Source organism: Lathyrus oleraceus, chromosome 3 (assembly GCF_024323335.1).
Source record: "Lathyrus oleraceus cultivar Zhongwan6 chromosome 3, CAAS_Psat_ZW6_1.0, whole genome shotgun sequence".
NCBI classification, from domain to species: Eukaryota; Viridiplantae; Streptophyta; class Magnoliopsida; order Fabales; family Fabaceae; genus Lathyrus; species Lathyrus oleraceus.
Window position 1 is genome coordinate 268,041,245 of NC_066581.1, and position 15,526 is coordinate 268,056,770.

Below are 15,526 nucleotides of genomic sequence, written 5' to 3' on the forward strand. Positions count from 1 at the left end.
AACCACAAATCCGACTCAAGGGTTCTGAAATAAACGGAAGATACATCACCATCATCATCATCAGACAATCTCTGAGCAGATACCCATAATCATCTCTGAATCGGCCCGGGGAATCTTGGAATAAACGGATCCCCACTGATAAATGACACGGACAGTATTCCGGCGTCTCAGAAATAAACAACCATAAATCCGACTTATAAATCTGACTCTGATCAACGGAACCAAAAGTCACCATCAAAGTCACCATCTGAACATGCCTCTGAAAGAATCACCCTCCCCTCACAGGTAAATTCTAATCAGGTCATCCTAAGGCGAATAATAGTCTCGATAATCGGGCAGAGATACTCAATGGGTTTGCCCCTTCGGGGGTGCCATTGTAGCTCCCTTAAGATCGTCTAAACCAAAGATCCGGGAAATGATCGGCCACCAGAGTCAATAGTTCAAAAAGATAATCCGACCAAAGTGGAATACTCCACCCGGAAGGACTCTCTCAGATGAACCTCGTCCGGCTTGTGGTACATCACATTGCCAAGAACATGTTAACCTAACATGAAGGAGGCAACATGAGACCACACTAGTCCTAGGTGTATACTCGGGCCTGGGTTTTAGCCCCACTCAGAACACCCACCCCAAAACAGAGGAACCACCTGCACAGAGTACGACAACATGATAGTATGATGCATGCAAATATTTATGCAAATATATACACAGTCAGAATAATAAATGCAGTAAATAAAGCAACACAAGCAACCTAAACTATCCTAGAACGCTAGGAGAGACTCGCTTAGGGAAGATGGACCAGCACAGGTCAACATCAGTGTTGTCCCCAGCAGAGTCGCCAGCTGTCGCATCCGCGAAAAACAACCGGTGGGCTGAAACAAAAACGAACAGAGCCGCCACTGTGCGTTATTTATCCCAAAAGAGGGAAAGGAAACGCTCAGAGTAAACCTGGAAAAAGCATGGTCTCGCGACCAAAGAGAAAGGGTACGGGAGTCGGTTACGCAAGGGGAAGGTATTAGCACCCCTCACGTCCGTCGTACTCGACGGGATCCACGCTCTAAAAGAAAGAAAAGGTTGCTAAACAAACACCACACACACACACCGACAACAACACAGGTGGGGTTAAGAGGAAAAGGGCTCGCTAGGACATCGCATCCTATGCCTACGTATCTCGTCTGGAACGAGAATCAGAGCTGCCGTAGTTCGGCTCACGCACGCCAAACAAGACACACACAAACTCGGGCAAACTTGGAACCCGAATGCCAATCGCTGGGCTTACATCGGCTTCCGAACCAAACAAACACACTCAGGATACGGACATCCAATCGCTGGGCTTACATCCATATCCTGACACACAAGAGGGTTAACAAGCAAACACATACAAAAAAGAAAAAAAGGTGCCCGGAGAGACCTCGCACGGTCTCCTGCCTACGTACCTCATCCGGTATGAGGATCAGGGCAACGTAGTTCCCCTAAACAGGGGAGAAACTATCTCCTAACCAGAAACAAAGGGAGACACACTACTAGGGAGCTGGACTCGAGCCTAGGTGTTATCATGCATCATTGCCCTATGTTAAAGTTCACTATCTACTTGCACAACAGCAAGCTAATCCTAACCAGGAAAAACAAGCATGCAAGCACAAACAAAGCAAAGCAAATATTTCAAATAGCACACACTATATCCAGTCAGAAGTGGGCTCAAACAATGGGCTAGACTGCCAAGGCAAGTCATCTGTACAGGGGTAGTGTTAGCTCTTAACCCTGACATTGAGAGTCAGGGTGAGGCTGATGAAAGGTGAGTGAAGATTAGACTTCACAGCTCTTATCCCTGGCCAGGGAGAGCTTCAGACAAAGGAGCGTGGGTCCAGAAAGATGGAACCCTTCTACGCTCATGACTCTGACACAACTGTACAACTGTACAAGATCTTGGGTTTGTGTCCCAATGCATCAACACAGTGGTGCGAGCAGAGGGACGACTCAACAGAATAGCGGGAGATAGATTGCATATCTCTTTTATCCGCCAATTGCCTTAATCAAGGTCTTTTCCTGCTTGGGGACAAAAATAAACAAGCACAATCATCGCCTCTTAAGGAGGACTTCAGACAGGTGCCTGGCCAAGTAACAGGCCAGGTCTTCCAGACTACATGGAGAAAAGAAATCTACCTCAATTGGTTTATACAACCAAGCAACAGCAAGCAAGTTCTTAAAGAACTGTTAGCAACTAATGTACCTGAAATCAATCAAATACAATCAGTATACCAGACAACCCAACAGTAAACAGCAAAAGTCAAACAGTTAATCTGTACAGTCAACCAATGCAATGTGCAAAGCACAATCAACTCAATTGAGTCAAGCATCCTAAAAAACACACAATGTTAGTTTACAACAAACAACCAAACTCAATTTAATCAACTCGCATTTTTCTCCTTAAGGCATTTGCATCTCAACCTGAAAAGCCAAATCAAATATGAGAAACAAGACCACTAGGCCAAGCCTAGGGTCCAAAGGAGATGAAAAAAATCAAAACAGCAAGTGAAAATTATCCAAAATCACAATCAAACAATTTAGAAACAAATGCAATTGGTCCCATTCTCATATCATTCACCATTATCATTTCATGCACAAAAAGGCATCAAACATGCAATTTGCAACCTCAAAGGACCAAACAGAATAATCTCAACCAAATCCATATCAAAACAATTCAATAAATTCCAAAAAAATTCAAGTCTAAACAGAACACATGGAATGAATAGCTTATCAAATTTCAGCTCATTTGGATCAAAGGAAGTAGGTCAATGAAAATCAAAAAGTTCAGACAAGTTCAAGCAAGCCAACACAAGGCATCAAAACAAGCATCAACTTCCAATAATCATAAAACAGTGACAAAGCATGATAAATGAATGGGATCAAAACCACAATGTCCTATAATGTGTCTAAAATTCACATGTCAAATTTCACATCCATCCAATTAACCATGAGAATTTCACAAGTCAAATGCCAACATGTTTCACAAAACATCACAAAATGATCCAACAGAAGAGAAAATTCCAATCAATTAGGAAATGCAAGCAATAAATCCAGAAAACTTCTCATGTGATCTAGACATACATATGCTCAATCATGCAAAAAATTGGTTCAATTCAATGTCCCTAAGCAAGGCAAATAAAATCATGAAGTTCATCAAGCTTGGTGTGACACAAATTGTCACACCTCTAATCAAAAATTCATATCTCCTCAACCAGGTATCCAAAAATTACAAACTACATACCAAAATCACCATCAAAGAGTCCAGAATAAGCACAAAAAATTTCATCAATTTATTTGGAAGCATCATCATTTCATGAGTGAAAAGGCATGGCATGTACAATTTGCATACATCCAAACAATCCCTAAGCATTTTATTTTTTCACACGTGCACAAAAATCATAAAAATCACCATTAAAAACTACACGTCATAAGGAGAATCATGCAAAAAATCTCACAAAATTTGGACAAATAATGAATCTCCTATGAATTTTCTAAGATCATGCATCAAAGTGAAATGGAAAATGAAAAAAGAAAAAGAAATAATGAAATTAATTGGAATAATGGCAAACTCGTAAATATGGAGTCCAGCAACCAAAACGCGCCGTTTAACTAAAAGGCGTGTCAGTGTGTGATAGGTTGGTGGCGGCGGGAAACAACATTCAAACATAAACCAAGCCAAACACGGATCAAACGTGTTCTTGAAGGTGTTCTTCACCAAGAACACAAGCGATTTTCCAGAAAATCATGACGAACATTTTCTCACCAAAATGAACAAACTCTATATCATTGGAACCGTCTAAGCATGTACATCATGGATACGCCATTGGTTTGACCTAATTCCTATCATGATAACCGGATCGAACGAAAAAAGGATTGAACATCAAACTTCCAATCAAGATTTCTCTCTCGATAATCAACCAAAATCAAAACCACAAGCAGCATAGCATTCTACATTGAAAGATCTACAAAAGCCATATCTCAATTCAAGCAATGAAGAATTTCGAATCCTAACCTCTTGAAGATGGCAGATGTTGAATCGTGTTTTTCCAGGTGCAAGAAGGTGAAACAGATGAAGATTATTGTTGTGGAAAGTGATTGGAATGAATGCCCTAGCTCCACGATGCTCCAGATCCAAGATTCATCAATTTGCCATGGAAGTGTGAGGTTATGACAGTCCAAAATCCTCTATGTTCTGGCCTTGATTTTGCAAAACAATTCCTCAATGATGATTATAGAAGGTGAATCCAATGAGCACGAGCAAGATTGATGAAGAAATCACTGAGAATTGATGAAAAAAGTGTGGAAGAAGCTTTGAGAATTGAGAGGTTTTTGGAGGGAAAAGTTGTTAGAATCTTGAAGAATGTGAAGTGATTATGATTTTCTGTTATGCTTAAGCCTTTATACCAATGCCTAATCCATCTCTTAATCACAATTAGCAAAATTGGATTGGATTAGTGAAAATGAGTTTTAAGTGCATAGTCCAAAATAGCCTTTTCACAATTAGGCCAATGTAACAGTAAATGACAGTTGGAGCAAGTTCTATTTGGCATTTGTGAAGTGTTAGAATTGGTCTTGTGTGGATAGGCCTTGTAATTTGAAAATTCACCATTCCACACCAAAAATGCTAAATAGTCCATTTGAAAAATGACTTTTTGCCATGCTTATTTTTGATGAAATTGGACCATGCATCATGAAAGTACATGTGAAATGGGGTTTTCTCAAAGAAAGATCACCCAATTTGGCCATTCCATGTGAAAGTTATGCCACTTTGAATTTAGGCATTTTTGGAAAATGAATGGACCATAACTTGTCAACCATACATGAGAATTTCAAGTTCTTAGACTTTTTGCAAAGGTGAGAGCAAGATCTACAACTTTCATGTTGAACAAAATTTCATTTGAAGCATTTTTGGACATGTAATTTTGAGGTGAAAAACTTTCCATTTTTGGAAACTTTCATTACAAGTCACTTTCTATTTTTGGAAACTTCTCTCCTGACTTTATTTTCTTCATTCTTGATGTTTGAAATGTCAAATTAAACTTGTTTAGACATGAATGAAGTGTATCCAACTCTCTCCCACCTCCAAATCCATAGAATCAAACACAGTTGACCACAATTGACTTTTTCAATTGATAGATGAATTTGGCTATGCACTGATCAAGTTGAGCCTCAAACTTCTGATGAAATGGCTCAATGATGAAACCCTAGCCTCCATAAGCTCAATACAATCACATGATGATCCCCATATCCATTGTAGACCCCATCTCCTTGCCATGCCCTGATTGGCCCAATGCAGATGATTAGGGTTGACCAGTGGTCAAAACCCTAATCTCAAAGTATCTTGATCAATCTCTTGAATCTTCTTGGATGATAACAAGACCATGATGATGATGATGATGTATCATTTCAACCAAGATAAAGACCAATCTCCCTTGAGAATCAAAACCCTAATTTGACACACCAACCTTTAGATGATTAGTGATCAATCCATTCAATCAATGAAACCATCAGCTTGCATATATCCACCTCTTTATTTTCTGATCAAGACCTAGGAGGATGATTTGCACAATGTAACCACATGATATGCAATATGCAATGCCTAATGTCCTACAAAATGATATGCAATATGTTAAGCTAGTCCCAAGAGAGGAGGGCAAATTTTGAGGTGTTACACCTGGAGTTTTTGAATCTCCAAACAGTGAGATTCAAACTCAAATTTCAAGTGAAATTTCTCAGGTTTTCCTTTCAATTGTGAGGGTTTCAAATGTGGGAGGCAAAGCTGGCGCGCAAGGGTCCTCAAAACTGATGCAATGGACCTCTATTTATAGCAAATGCAAGTGATATTTTCACCTTTGAAAATTCTTCCAAATTTGGCAATGTGGAGCGCACGCTTGCATGGGCATGTACTAGCCCATGAAGCAACTCAATTAGGTCCAAATGCAAGTGAGATTGAGTCTGAATGTGGATTGTGAAGCAAGGCAAAAGTGTATTGATGTTTGAAGAATGATTCTTGCGAACTGATACAGCCATGTTCAGGCCATGCGCAGACCCCTCAAACCTTGTCCAAAATTGATGAATTTAGACTCTTTGGAAAGGTTAGACCAAGAGGAACAACTCTTATATTGAACACTTTTCCATTTAGAGCTTGTATCATGATGAATTGTGAGGTGGAAGTTTGGAAATTTCAACATGTCAAAATATTTTCTAAGTGTTAAGCCATATGTTCAATTATTCCACCTTGGTTAACTTTTTATGTGAGCTTCAAATGAGAAAACTGTCTTTATAAAAGTTGTCGCTCTTTCAAAAAACTTAAAAATAGTCACAAATAAGACCTCATTTGGATTTGGGATGAATGAGTTATGCATTTTTGAAGTTGAGGAAAATCACTTGTTTAATGGTATTGGTCCAAAATGACCTATAATGTATCCTCATATCACATGCTCATAAAAGTTGATTTAGCTCTTCCTCCAAACATCAAAATTGAAGTAGACACCTTTAATTTGATTTTGAAACTTGGAAATCTTTCATATCATAAAAATTGAGCAAGTTATGGCCTTGGGAAGTTGACTTTAAAATTAGGGTTTAGACAAAATGACCTATAGTCTTTCAACATAAAAAATGCCTTTACAAGCAAAACTAGATCTAGACCTCAACATGAAAGTTGTTTGGAATGTCATTTAAAGTAACTGTTATCTTGGAATCATTTTCATATGATGAAAAGTCTAGGAGATAGGGTCTAGGGGAACCTAGTTTTGATCAGATGAATTCCTCTGGTCAACCACCATCAACCACCTTGCTAACTTGCAATTTTATTGAATTTTTAGAATCATGGGAGATCATATATGTATAAGATGGTGAAGTTTGAAGTGTCCCTTGGAGTATTTGATCAACTAGTGAAGAAGCTTGTTGAAGAAGTTACTTAAGATACCCAGATAAACTAGGGTTTCCAAGGCAAACCAATTCCAAACTCTTGAAGAATGCTTGATCAAAATAACATGTAAATATCATGGGGACTCATATATGATGCCTAAAGCCATTGTGGATCATTCCTTGGTTGAGCTCTTAGCAAAGAGGGTCTTAAACCCTAGATGTAAACTTGATGGATCAAAGGTGATCATGTGCCCTCCCTACAAAAGATTTAGACAAATACAAAGACATATTTTTGGTATTTTGGTTAGTAAATGATAAATCACAAAGTATGATACAATCACATGGTGCTTGGTGATCTCTCCCAAAACAAACCCAATGAATAAAAGGGGTAAGGAGGATGCCAAGGTATGATCCCAATGCCAATGCATATGATAAGGATAGCATGAGGGATCTTAGGGTCAAAATTGGGGTCTTACAGTAGTGAAAATAATCCAAATGGTACCTCACATTGCACCCATGCGCAAGTCCTTCATGCTTTGGCCAAATGAGGTGATTTTAGACTTTTTGGAAAGGTGAGATCAAGGGTAACAACTTTCATGTTGAAAACGTTTTAATTTGAAGCTTGGATCATGATGAATTTTTATGTGGAAGTTTGGGAAATCAAACATATTTGAAAATTTTCTAAAAAGTCCCAAGTCAAATGTTCACTTCTTCCACCATGAATAACATTTTCTATGGACTTCAAATGAAAAACGTTCTTGCATAAAAGTTGTATCTCTTTCAAATATCTTCAATTTGGTCACAAATTTGACCTTATTTGGATTTGGCATGAAGGAGTTATGCATTTTAGAAGTTGAGGAAAATCACTTATTCAATGGTATTGACCCAAAATGACCAATAATGTTTCCTCTTGGCACATGCATTTTCAAGTTGAATTTGAACTTCCTCCGAACATCAAATTTGAATTATACATCTTTAATTTGATCATGGAATTTGAATGGCTTTCATATCATAAAACTTGAGCAAGTTATGGTCTTGAGAAGTTGACCTCCAAACTAGGGTTCATACAAAATGACCTATAATCTTTCACCATAAAAAATGACTTTCCATGCAAAAATAGCTCTTGACTTCAACATGAAAGTTGTTTGGAATATAAGTTTTGAGTAACTTTTTTCTGGGAATCATTTTAATATGACAAAAATTGTAGGAGATAGGGTCTAGAGAACCCCAGTTTTGACCAGTTGACTTTCTCTGGTCAACCACCATGAACCAACTTGCTAGCTTGATATTCTCTTAACTTTTGGGACTCATGGAGGATCATATATGTAGAAGATGGTGTAGTATGAAATATCCCTTAAAATATTTGATCAATTGTTGAAGAAACTTGTTGAAGAAGTCACACAAGATACCCAGATGAATTAGGGTTTCCAAGGCAAACAAACTCCAAATTCTTGATGATTTATTGATCAAAATGATATGTGAAGAACATAGGGATCCATATATGATGCTTAGAGCTAATGTGAATCATTTATTGATTGAACTCCTTGCATTATGGGTCTCAAACCCTAGATATAAGCTTGATAGAGCATGTGTGAAACACACACTACCTACAAAAGTAACTAACTATACATTGACATATTTTTAGTATTTTGTTTAGTGAGTAATGAAGAAAAAGTATGATACAATCAAAAGTGTGATTGGTGATCTCTCCCAATGCAAACCAAATGAATGAGGGGTAAGGAGGATGCCAAGGTGTGATCTGAATGCCAATGCATATGATGAGATAGCATGAGGAACCTTAGGGTCCAAATTTGGGGTCTTACACCTATTTATAGGGAATGTGTTAGGATCCAAATACGAATGAAATGATGCTCAATTCGTGCAAAATGAATTTGATCAGAATGTGTGGAAAGCGTGACTCGTAATCCATCAAAAATCAGGAAAATCATGCGTTTTAGGAGTCAATTAACTTCTGGAGACTTGATTAAACATGTTTAGGTCCAAAATGCATGGAAATTTGGCTTGCAATTGAGATTGGTGAAGTTCAAATTTCCGATCATGGTGATTTATTCAGTTCCAAGTCACCTTGTTCAACTCAATGGGGCATCTTGCTCAGGAGGCTTTTTGATCCCATTCTTCATGTAATTTGTTGACATAATATCAAAGATAGCATTTGGATGCTTGAGCACAAAGTTGTGACATGTTGAAGTTGGCACGAAAATCTGGTAATGTAACTTAGAAAATTCAAAGTCCCAAATGGATGAAAATGACATGTAATGTTTCAAAGAATTCCATGGCATTCCAAGCATAATTGGACTTTGATCCTTGAATAAACATTGTATAGGGAATCACAAATGATATTATGCAAAAAGAATCAGCCTCAAATGTTGAAAATTGAATAAGTTACAAACCTTGAAAGTTGAGAAAAAAGTCACTTAAAATAGGTCAAATTTCACTGAGTCCACAAATGACCTATAATGTCTCCAAACTTTTGATGATCCTCCAAGCATAATTGGCTCTTTCCATGTAAATATAAGTTGTAGAGAATATTGAGAAGAGTCATATTCAAAAATAATAATTAAAAATGTTGACAATTGAAGGAGTTGTGATCCTTTGAACTTTGACTTCAAATGTTGACTTTTTGGTCAAACCTCTTGGAATAAACTTGTGTACTTGGACTTTTCTTGAACTTTAAGGTACATGGATGATCATATGAACTCAAAATAAGGTGTCCTTAAATGTGTTTTTATTTAATTGCTTAACCTTTGAGGTAGCTTGTTGAAGAAGGCATGGAAATAAACACATGAACCTTTGACTTTTCTTGAGAAGTAAGCAACAAAACTTTGAGATGCTCTTGATCAAAATGAGATTTAAAGGTGCTTGGGGACCTTAGATATAACGCTTTGAGAGATATCACCTTGATAATCAATGGTTGACACACTTTGACTTGAGGAATCAATAAAAACCCTAGTTGAGGAACCATGTTTGATGCTCTTGATGAAAAGTCCTACCTTGCACAATAAACTTAAAGAAAACAGAACATATTTTTGATATTTTTATTAGTGTTTAGCTAAGCAACAAACATATAAACATAAAGATAAAACACTAACAAAGATGTGTTTGATGATCCCTACAAAAGGCAAACCCCAAAGATGAGAGGGAGAGGACAAAGATGTGATCTTGTTTGTATGCAAGGATGCAAATGACATGTGGGATCTTAGGGTGAAAATTAGGGTATGACAGAGCCCAAAGCTTCAAACAAACATCGTTTAATTCTGGTAGTTATTGATTACTTCACCAAATGGGCCGAAGCAACATCATACGAAAATGTGACTAGACAAGTGGTGGTCCAATTTATCAAGAATCAAATCATCTGCCGATACGGTATTCCAAGCAAGATCATTACTGACAATGGTTCAAACCTTAACAACAAGATGATGAGAGAACTCTTTCAAAACTTCAAGATTGAGCATCATAATTCTTCACCTTACAGACCCAAGATGAACGAGGCTATTGAAGCGGAAAATAAGAATATCAATAAAGTCCTGTAGAAGATGGTTGTAACCTATAAGGATTGGCATGAAATGCTTCCTTTTGCTTTGCATGGATATCGGACGTATGCCCACACTTCAACAAGGGAAACCCCTTTCTCCTTAGTCTACGACACGGAATCGGTTCTCCCTATATAAGTTGAGATCCCATCAATGTGAGTCTTAATGGAAGCCAAGTTGACATAAGTTGAATGGTGTCAAAATAGATATGACCAGTTGAATTTAATTGAAGAAAAAAGGATGATAACCTTATGTCATGTTCAGTTGTACCAAAAGAGGGAGACTTAGGCAAAAATGAGTATCTCGGTGGATTGAAAACCCGAAAGGGCGGTCTAGGCAAAAATTAGAGACATAAATAGAAATAATTCATCCCGATAGATTGAAGACCCGGAAGAGCAATCAATGCAAACCTTAGGGACTTTATGACAAGTAAATGCATCACGCAAGGCTTGACCACTTGAAGAAGTAACATCATCGTTCAGGAAGTCTCAGTTCAATCTCTCTTAACAGAAGCTTAATTACGAGAGTTCAAAGTTGCTAGGGAGAATAATGGTCATTGTATTTCAATGTAACCTTTCGATTTACCATTTTCTAAACTTTGTAATGATCCATGGAGTCACGCATTTTGTGGACTACCATTTTATCAATAAAATCCTGAGTTTTTGCCAATTAATTTCAATTCTTGTATATATTTGTTTCTTTTGCAAAAACATCATCTATTTGCAATAATAATTTTTGAAACAAAGGTTTGATAATAAACATGTTTTTGAAAATTACAAAACATTTTCCTTTGATTTTTGAATAAACTAAAAGGAATGTTGGTAGTTTGTTCGAGATTGATCAAGTCTTGAAGTGTGGAACTCAGATTCTCTAGTACAACGGTTCTTGTTTTCTCTAACGGATTTGTTGTTAGATAGTGGATTTCCTCCATCCAATTTTATTATTACAATGATTGATTTGAGGTTCTCCCATAATAAAGCAAACAAGAGTTTCTACACCCTTAAAGTGCTTTTGATTCCTAAATGTTTTTATTTCAAGTTTCCTCAGAGGATCTTTTTTCCCCAGTGGAGGATCTTTTGTCCTGGAAGATGTGGCAAAAGACAAGCATTATGGCAGAGTCTTCATCTAGTCAAGATTTGGCAGAGTATCAAGTTTGTTGATTACTTTGGTATCCCAGTTTATTCAGTGTGTGTTTTGTCAATATAAGTATAACATTGCATGCATTTTAGCATTCGTAAATAATTGTCATGCATGAACGAAGACAGATTCATGCTCATTCGCATGTCCTTGTTGTCTTTAATCCATTTTCCTGGTTGTACTTTCCCCCTAAAAAAGATTTTATCTTCTATATCCCCACCGAGTTTGTGCCTCATGGGAAGAATTGCTTCTCAGTTTTCCTCCCCAGCTCATTTATCTGGATGGAATAAATACCAACCAAGTTCGTTCCTTATCGGGTAGAGTCTTGTTTGACCGTTTCTCTCCAGTTCATGCCTGAATTGAACTTTGGTACCGTACAACATTTTTTAGAATTCTTCAGGTTGGAAGCATAGATGACGAAGAAAATTTGTTTTACAACTTTTGGATCTTGTTTTCCTCAGCAGAGAAGACTTGTTCAATGAATGAAGAATATAACTCTCCAACAAGTATTGATTCAGTAATCTCCCTGAGATTTTATTCAACAACAAGTGGAAGTATCCTTATTTGAGACACTTGTTTGTTCCTGAAATATCAATCCTTATCTCCACATCAAGTGGAAATCTCTTCAGTCAATTCCCGACATAGAAGCTTGTTTGTGACTCAACATATCAAAGTTATTACAAGCTTGTTTTCTAACTGGTGACTATCTCTTTATTTGAGAAGCCTGTTGCCATCCTTGATCAGAGTTAAAACATAAATATCCAACAAACTAGATCCATTCCAGGTTGAAGACCGAAAGTCATGAGAAGTTTTTCACCCTTTCCAGGTGGAAGACTTGGTTAAAGAAGAAACTGAGACCCGTTCCAGGTTGAAGGCCGGAAGTCATAGGAAGTTTGTTACCCTTTCCAGGTTGAAAACTTGGTCATAGAAGAAACTGAGACCCGTCCCAGGTTGAAGACCGGAAGTCATGGGAAGTTTGTTACCCTTTCCAGGTGGAAGACTTGGTTAAAGAAGAAACGGAGAACCATTCAAGGTTGAAGACTAGAAGCCATGGGAAGTTTGTCATCAATTCAAAACCTGTCATTGCCTTCATCTATGAGTTGGCAGTATATCCAGATCATGTTTACTGCCTTAAACCATGAGCTGGTAGTAATTCCTTTTTCGACTGTTTACTCAGGGTTTATTCCCCAATAAGTTCAGTGTGTCTTTTCCTTGCTTCATATTCCTCAGTAGAGTCTTTTGCTGGTGTTTTCTATCTCTTTTGCAATTGGATATGCTTTGGTTGCTCCTTAGCATAGGCCTTCATGGTGTTGAGTTGTTCCCTAGTGAGTTTTGTCTCCCTATCAGACTCCCTTCAAGTTTTTCTCCAGTAGTTTCAGATTTGCAATTCGTTTGCACAGAGTGTGTCTCCCGCAGCGTCTTCCTCGCGGATTCCGAGCATTTGGATTCATATCATAAGCATTGTGCTTAATATTAGGGTTAAAAATCGGGTCTTCTGTATTTAATCCTCTTTAATCCTATTGATACGGATATTTCCAATCTTCATATCTGTAGATATAAGAAACTTAAATAGGGGCAGTTGTCAGACCCTTATTTTACCCCTAAGATATCATATATCATATCATTTACATTTCAACCAAGATCACAAGCATGGTATCCTTCTAACCTTCACCTCTTTGGGTTTGCCTTTGAGGGAGATCATCAAACATCCTTTGTGTTTTCTTTTACCTTTTTGTTTGCTTGCTTTCTAACTTTTCTAGCCTTATTCAAAATACAAAAATATGTTTTGTTGCCTCTTTCTTATCGTATAAGGTAGGGACTTGTCATCAAAGGATCAAGCTTGGTTTCTAAATTAGGGTTCTGATTCCCAAGGTCAAAGTTTGGTCAACAAGTGGTCCATAAGAGATTTTACTTTAAGGCATGACCTATAATCTTAGTTCACATTCATTTCAAGCTTCACTCAACATCATTTGATCAAGAGAAGTTCAAATTTGGTGCATATTTTCAAAGTTGATTCAAGTATGGTTCATGTGTTTATTTCCATGCCATCTCCATCCAATTTTCAAGAAATTATCAAGAAGCTTCAAAGGACAATCAAGTTTCCTTCATTTGGTATTCAAGTATTCATCATTGGGCCTTTAGATGCAAGAAATCACAAGTTGGCACATGTTTGGTTGACCTAAAATCGAGTATGGCATGTCATTTGGTCCAAACACCATAACTCTCTCATTTCTCAACATTTTTGGAAATATATTTCGAGCCAAATGTCACATTTGAACTCCTCTACAAATTTGCTTCAAGGGTCAAACATCAATTTTTCCTCTAAGTCCATCAATTTTGGAATTTACGAAGATGCCCATGTGTGTACAAAAGTAGGCCCAAGACCTGGTTGACCTAATGTCTGACCTAGAATTTCGCGTCACGACCCTAAATTTCCATCCATGCGATTTTCAACTCAAGCATCCTTTTGATTTTATTCTTTATCATACGGAGATAATTTGTCACAAAGAATATCTCAAAATGCACGAGTGAGTTTTATTTGGCCTAAGCTCCAATATGGTACCATGGACTCTACTTCTGGCGCAAATTTCAGGTCACGAACTCCATGCCATGTTCAATTTAGGACCACCTGAACATGTGAAATCTCTTTGGCAAAGAAAAATGCATCTGAATAAGTGAAGAATGACTTGGTTTCATCATCAATTCACGCATTTCATGTTCCATTTCACACGCTTGGAATATCCTCAAAGTTCTGACCTAATCCACACGAATTTGCCTCCATTTTACATGTACCATGATCTCAACACTTTCCCTATAAATAGAGGAAGCATTTTCTTTCACTTACAAGCTTGGATAACTAAAGAAACTCTATAACCATTTGAACCCTATACCTCAAAAAAACCAGTTAACCATTTCTTTGATTCAAGCTCTTTTAACTTCGAATCTTTGCCCAGAATCACTCATCAACACCTTCTGAAGTTGACTGAAGCATTTCCTTGTCTTGAAAATCCTTGGAACTTGACTTCCAAATCCACCATTGGTGACCTATGAAGCTTCAATGGGAAAGGTAGATACGAGTTACATTTATGAGCAAGCAAGTTACCTGTGTGTTCGTCTTGATTCACTGATAAAAAACCCTTAACTACCTTGAATTTATATTGTGTACTCATCATTTAATTTTACTTTGAAGAACTAGGGTTATTCGTGTTCTTGAGCAAATTCTCCTTGCTCAGAGCTAATCAATGCCTCTAATGCAAAGAGACATGAATGATGATGTGTTGCGAAGCTAATTCCGTGCTTGGGTGTTTCTAAAAAGACAAGTTTATGAAGTATGCAAAATCAACTTAAGGTTGAAGATGAAATTCAGATACGCGCGCTTTGGTGCAAAAATTTGAATCCTTCCAATCATTTCCTGACAGGCGTGCTAGCTCTTGGCGCTCCCTAATTCAAACATTTTCATTTTATTTTATTTTCATTTTCGTTTTCCTTTTACTTTCTGATTTAATTTTCATTGATTTTTAATTAATTTTTCATCAATTTTTTATACAGAAAGTCTATAAAAATATTTTGCATCACATATTTTATTTTCATAATTTTTAAAATTATTTTTGCATTTAATTGATATTTTCCTTTAATTTTCATTTTCAATTTATTTTTCAACCATTTTTAAATATTTTTGCATTCAACTTTGAGGTTGACTTATTCATATTTTTCTGGACCTCTCATAATTTTCTCAACCATCTTTTTTGTTTTGGTGCTTAATTTGAATTTTCTCTTTAATTTTCATAAAAACAATCATTTTTATTTGCCTTATTTAATTCATTTTTGGTTGATTTTTGGTTGACTTTTGTTTGGCTTGATTTGTTGACTTGGTTGATCGATACTTCTACATTTCAAGTCACCCATATATGATCTCTTAGGTTGATTCAATCTTCTCTAAT